Genomic DNA, 5729 nt, shown 5'->3' on the forward strand with positions numbered 1-5729 from the left:
CGAGAATTTTGTGGCAACAGGGAGTCTTCCAGGGATCAGGTTAAAAAAGAAGTAAAAAACCACAGGCTGTGTTCCATAGGGGGAAGCTCTATTTTTAGTTAAATACAAGGCAAGTTGACTGCCTAGGAAAATAAAACTCCAATAATTCTCAGGAGAAAAAAACAGAACTATGAATAGATATATCATATTGTCTACAATGCCAGTTTTCAAACAAAAATTTACAAGATGTGCAATAAGACAGGATATTGTGACCCATACTTGGGAAAAAAAGGCAGCTATTGGAATCTGACCCTGAGAAGGTCCAGGTGTTGGATTTACTAGATAAAGCTTCTAACTAGCTATTATAAATATGTTTTAAAGATTAAAAGAGGGGCACCTGGGTGGCTCAGTTCGTTAATTCTCCAACTTCAGCTCAGGTCATGATCTTGCGGTTTGTGAGTTTGAACCCTGTGTCAGGTTCTGTGCTACAGCTTGGAGCCTGGAGCATGCTTCAGATTCTGTGTCTCCATCTCTCTCTGTCCTTCTCCTGGTCACTCTTTGTCTCTCAAAAATAAATGTTAAAAACTAAAAAAAAAAAGATTAAAAGAAAATATATTCAAATATTTCTTGATAGGGAATGGTAACTATATAAAAATATAAGTTCTAGACCTGAAAAATAAAGTAACTAAAATTTAAAAACTTCTAGATGGGTCTAACAGAAGATCAGAAATAGAGTAAAAGATAATTAGTGAATTCGAAAAAGGATCAATAGAAATTACATAAACATTAGAATGGGGGAGGGGGAAGATTAAAGAAAAATGAACAATACCTCGAAAACTCCTGGGACATTATGAAACAATCTAACATATGGAAGTGGAATTGTGTAAGGAAAGGAAAGAGAAAAGAATAAGAAAAAATATTTGAATAAATAATGGCCCAAACTTCCTGAAATTTAATAAAAAACAGTAACTGATAGTTAATGAAACTCAACAAGCCTATAGCAAGGTAAACACAGAAAATGCTACCCTAGAGAACATCGTAGTCATGTAGGATAGGGGACAAAAAAATTAAGAATGGAGGTAGGCACCCAGGGAGTTGTTGATTGAGAGACTGACTTTGGCCTGGGTCATGATCTCATGGTTTGTGAGTTCGAGCCCCACATCGGGTTTGCTGCTGTCAGCACAGAGCCTGCTTCGGATCCTCTGCACTCTCTCTCACTTTCTCAGAAATAAATAAAACATTGAAAAAAAAGGAGGTTACATAACCTGAAACTAATGTAACATTGTATGTCAATTATACTAAGATAAAAAATTTCAAAAAGACCTTTAAAGATCAAAAAAAGGAAAAAATGTTAATCTTATGAGACTTACTGCCTACTATTTTACAGTCCTTCCTAAAGATTAAGAAATAAAAGGAGGGAGCATAAGGATCAAAAAAATATTCACAGCCCTAGTACTAAGAATGAAATAAAACCAAACAAAGATGTTACAAAACAATGACAAATAATATGGAATAGAACAAAGCACCAAATTAAAAAAAAAAAAAGAATGGAGAGTACACGGAAAAAAAATGGAAACATGAGGTTAAATATCAATTGCCTACAGGCCTTCTTCTAGTTTTCCCTAGAAGCTGGGTGTCCAAGGTAACTGACATTTGTTAACTCATAACATGTGGAATATCAGGAGGCTAATTACTTTGGATTCATTACCACACGTACGTCATATATTAATTAGCTAAAGTCAACTCCTCTCTTTCTCTGTACATTTATGTATATATATGTGTATGTATGTGTCTGTGTATGGTTGTGTCTGTGTATTATTGGGAGACTTTAAGAATTATGACATTTTCTTCAATTGTGGAGGAAATGATATATATTTAAGATATAAATGTACATATAATATATATATTTACATATTTCCTCCATAGTTGAAGAAGTCATCATAGTTTCTAAAGGCTACCAAAAATACAGCTCTTCTAAAGAATGATTGATGCTATTAGTAAATACTAAGATGTGTGATTTAAATGAAATTTAGATTTAAATGTAATTCTATGACTTTGTATATAAAAAAACCACATAAGTACAACTCCTGATAATAACAGTCTGTGTGTGGGGCGCCTGGGTGGCTTAGTCGGTTAAGCCTCTGACTTTCGCTTAGGGCATGATCTCGCGGTTCGTGGGTTCGAGCCCCGCGTCGGGCCCTGTGCTGACTGCCAGCTCGGAGCCTGGAGCCTGTTTCAGTCTGTGACTCCCTCTCACTCTGACCCTCCCCTGCTCACGCTGTCTCTCTCTCTCTCTCTCCTAGAAATAAATAAAACATTTAAAAAAAAATAACAGTCTGTGTGTGTATATATATAATCTAAAGTTACAAATGCACTATGGCCTTTTGTTTTTGTTTTTGATCTATGGGAACTAGTGGAGCAAATTTAAATATTTAAAGAAATCAACAAGGACAATATTTATAGAAATATTTAGAATGATTAGAATTTCTTAGTAGCTCTAAATTCTTTTCCTAACAAATATGTAATATTGCAGTGTATGTATAGGATACCGTGTCTGTCAGACTCTGGGGGATATGAAAAATATAAGTTGCGATTCCTAAAAAAAAAATGCTTATTTATTTGAGAGACAGAGTACCAAGTGGAAGTGGGACAGAGAGAGACAGAGAGAGACAGAGAGACAGAGAGAGAGAGAGAGAGAGAGAGAGAGAAACTCAAATAGGCTCTGTACTGTCAGCTCAGAGCCCAGTGTGGGGTTTGAGCTCACCAACTGTGAGATCATGACCTGAGCCCAAATCAAGAGTGGCTCAACTAACTGAGCCACCCAGGCACCCCATGATTTTTGTTTTTAAGGTTGTTAAACCTATAATGGGAAAAACATGCACTCAGAGCAATTAGAAAAGTTCAAAAGTATGTCTAGACAAGCATTTGTTTAAACATGAAGTGCTTGGAGTACCTGCATCACAACTACCTTGGGCACTTAATAAGAATACAGATTTCTTGGCTCTAATCTCTACTTATTGAATGCTGATCTCTTGAGGTGTGGTTTTGAAAGCATCCCCAGGTGATTCCTAATGCTCTTCATAGTGTTAACACTGTGATTCTAGGATGGCAGGGCAGTGAGACGTTACTTCCAACAGTGACTGTTGAACTGTCAAGATGGTGCTTCACTTGGACCATATGTGGAAGATTGGATTTTAAAAAGTTGGGATGAGAGTAGAGGATATTCCAAGTTGGACTTTAAGAAGTTGAGATGAAAGTAGAGGATATTCCAAGAGGATTCAGGAGGTAAACAGTCCCAAATTTTATCTTTTTGTGAAAGAATGAGTCACGAGTATGATTTGTATCAAATATAATATATTAGAAGGATGAAAGTTTAAAAAAATACTGGAAAATTTGGGTTGGTGTCATATTGAAAGGGCCCATAGTTTCTCTTCATAGATAAAAAAGGAAACAGTATTTTATACCTGACAACAAAAGGCGTCAAGAATTGTCAAGTAGTTTTAGAACTACTTAAGCACCTTTGTTCTCAGTAGCTTCTTTCCCATATATACACATACCATAAACTTTTGGTGTATTTGTTTCCTGTTTTATTTGTTAAGATACTTTAATATAAATACTTACCATCCTACTTATCCCAAATACTTCTTATATAACCATTGTAGCATTATCATACTTAAAATTAATCTAATTGTCTCATGTTACTAAATGCCCATATTCATATTCAAATTATTTTCTCCATTATATCATATTGTTTGATACAGCTGCTTTTTTCTCTCCCCCAAAACAAGATCCAGTTATGAACCACTCACTACACTTGGTTCTAAAGTTGCCTCTAATCAAAAATAGTAACCTCCTTGCCCAACTGCCCTTCATTTTCCTCTTATTTCTGACATGGTAGCTTTTGAATCATAACTAACAGGATTAGTGGGATTTTACCTTTTTTCCCCATTCATTCATTTATTCATCCACTATAATTTTTTTTAAAACAATTATTTGTTGAGCCACTTTTGTGTGCCCACTGCACGTGAAACTGGACATGAAAGAGAACAGCAGTCTCTTCTCTAAGGAAACATTGTTTTTCTAATGAAAACAGAAGTATGGAGAATGTCATAAAAAACACATGCACACATGTACACACATACCTGCATGTTAAACAGATCACAGCAAACTTTCAAACAGGGTATAAAGTAATTTTTGTTTATGAAAACTCTTTTTCAGAGTTTACAATACATAGCCACAACATTTCAATTACAAGAATCCAATGATATGATTTTCTAAGTTGCAACTTAAAAACCCAAACTTGTGGTTAAGACCAAGAATGAGATTCCTCTAACTTAGGCATCTAGATTTGGAATCTAGACCAAACAAGTATACACAACAAGCAAGACTCATTCAGAAACAAACATCACACAAACACAGTTCTGTTCCAAGTGTGGGAAAGTATCAGGAAGTTGGGAGATTTTCTTTTGCTCCTAGAGCCTTAACTGAGCTTGAGAAGACAAGCCGATGGAGGAATCCTGGCCAAGAAGATGGCAGGGACTGATTCAGAGGGAGAAGTTTATTTTTGCTGTTAAATAATCTCGTTTTTTATGTAAAAACATTTTTAAAGATGTTCAAGAGTGCTTAGGCATGTCCTTGGAGCTGGTCTCCCCCTCACCCATCTGGACCTTTATGGAGCTGCCTCAAGAATGGGCAATGGGAAACCTTCCTTGGGAACATTTTGAAACTGGAACTGAGAAAAGTAAACCAGTCTCCGCATTTCTAGAATTTAAGATATAAGGCTTGTGATGTGTCAGCCCCATGTTTCCCAGCAGGGTTTCAGAAGGGAGGAAGCCGCTTTGCAAAGAGAAAGAGGAAGCAGTCCTGCAGAATGAGGGAGAGAGCCTGGCGGTGCTTGAATGTATGCAGCGCCACTCTTTACAGAGAATTGCCCAAGTATTTTCCTGTCCCGGCGTTTCATGAGATACAGCCCTTCCCCAGGCTCACTATGCATAATTTCCATTTAAAAAGTCCAGTTTGAGTTGGGTTTCTGTTTCCAACAAATTATTTTATTTTCACCTAGCTCTCTCCAATTATTTGAGTGTTAAATACAAATTAATATAAAACAAATATCAGATAACAGTAATAGCAATGCCTAATTATATAATACAATATGCCAGGCACTATTCTTTGCAGTTTACTCATGTTAACTTATTTAATCCTCAAAATGATCTTATGAAGTAGATGTTGGTATAGTTCCATTTTACACAAGAAGCCAGATTAAGTAATTTGTGGGTTAAGTTTATCCATATATGCACTGGTATCAAGGTTAAAACCAAAGAGTCTGGCTCTGCCATGCTATAACCATTACGCTTCTCTGCCTTTGACTAGTATGCTTCCCTTCTTCCCTACCATCCTTCTTTCCCACTGTGACCGCAATGCTATCTCACCATTTTAAAAAATGTTTATTTATTTATTTTGACAGAGAGAGAGTGAGCATGAGTTGGGGAAGGGCAGTAGGAGGGAGAGAGAGAGAAAGAAGCATGGAGAAAGAGAGAGAGAGAGAGAGAAGGAGAGAGAATCCCAAGTAGGACACGTCACTGACCGAACCATCCAGGTGCCCCCATCTCACCGTTTTTAAATGAGCAAATGAAATAAAAGTGCCTGGTTTGAAAGCAACAGCCCTGTTTCATAAGCTTATGTGTTTGTGAATCCCCATTGTGCTTATCCTCCTCTTCTACCCCGATTAAGTCTGTCACTTCTCACCCAAC

Source organism: Hyaena hyaena, unplaced genomic scaffold (genome assembly GCF_003009895.1).
Source record: "Hyaena hyaena isolate Hyena2069 unplaced genomic scaffold, ASM300989v1 scaffold_622, whole genome shotgun sequence".
NCBI classification, from domain to species: Eukaryota; Metazoa; Chordata; class Mammalia; order Carnivora; family Hyaenidae; genus Hyaena; species Hyaena hyaena.